Genomic DNA, 1,021 nt, shown 5'->3' on the forward strand with positions numbered 1-1,021 from the left:
GTCAACTCTCTTCTGTTCTTGGAATCTCCAATACATTATTAGCGAAGTAAGGAATAGGGGTTAGATAGTCCATACAGCAATCAAATCATGTGACTGTTACAAACAGTATCTCCAGATATCTGCTTTCATAAGGCAGCCTCTTTGTGGTGAATCAACTGAAATATCAGTACAATAATACAGGAATGGTTGCCAAACAGGGTATATTAAGCAAATTTTGTCTCAGTCCCAGACAAACAATGCTGACATAAAGAGATGCAAGACCACAGAGACGATAAGCCAAATTTTTCAAAATTAAAAATCAAAATAGAAAATAATGTACTGGCATTGTTTGTAAGCAAAATGTGAAATATATACCAGAGATAACTGATAGAGAAGTCACAGATGTTACATATTTAGACAGAGAAATGCCCCGTTTTCTAATGTTTTCTATGGTAAGTTTCATAGAAGAAAACAGATGTCACAAGCAACTTGCATTTAAAAAATAAAAGTGAAGGAAAATGATTTTGCCAGCTTGGCAAAAATGATTTGACAATGAATCAGAAGTGACTAACCAAAGGAAACAAGAGAAGATGTCTATCTTTGGCTGCTCTTCATGAAGAAAGTTTTAAAATTAAATTTCCAGGCATCCTTGAAAAAAAATACAATAAATTGGGAGAAAAAAACCATGGCTTCTTGGGAGAAACTATCTTTTTCTGATGCTCTGGTCAAGAGCAGAAACTTTCCTCCCTAGTATAATATCTGCAATTGTGCAGGCAGTTGAAAAGACTCCCATAGGCGACTCAGTGAAATACAATAGCAGCAGGCTACAAAGTCCAGGGAACCCAGCTCATAGCTGTCTCTGAAACAACACCTTACATTATTCCAAAGGCAGCCACTTTCAGGTTGCCAACATCTCAACTTATTTATAGGAGATTGATTTATACACTTAACCCAATGTGAGAGGAAATATTTCTAATTATATCCAAACATCTTTAATATGAAGGGAATTATGCTTGGAGACCTTCATTGCCAAAAACACGTT

At 35.7% G+C, this 1,021-nt stretch overlaps 1 long non-coding RNA gene across 1 annotated transcript in view; it reads right to left on the reverse strand.

Moving 5' to 3' along the window:
* The window catches only part of LOC122445150, a 154,201-nt gene that overhangs the window by 89,083 nt on the left and 64,097 nt on the right, over window positions 1-1,021 (reverse strand). The window lies entirely within an intron of this gene.

The sequence above is a fragment of the Cervus canadensis genome, chromosome 1, assembly GCF_019320065.1.
Source record: "Cervus canadensis isolate Bull #8, Minnesota chromosome 1, ASM1932006v1, whole genome shotgun sequence".
Classification (NCBI taxonomy): domain Eukaryota; kingdom Metazoa; phylum Chordata; class Mammalia; order Artiodactyla; family Cervidae; genus Cervus; species Cervus canadensis.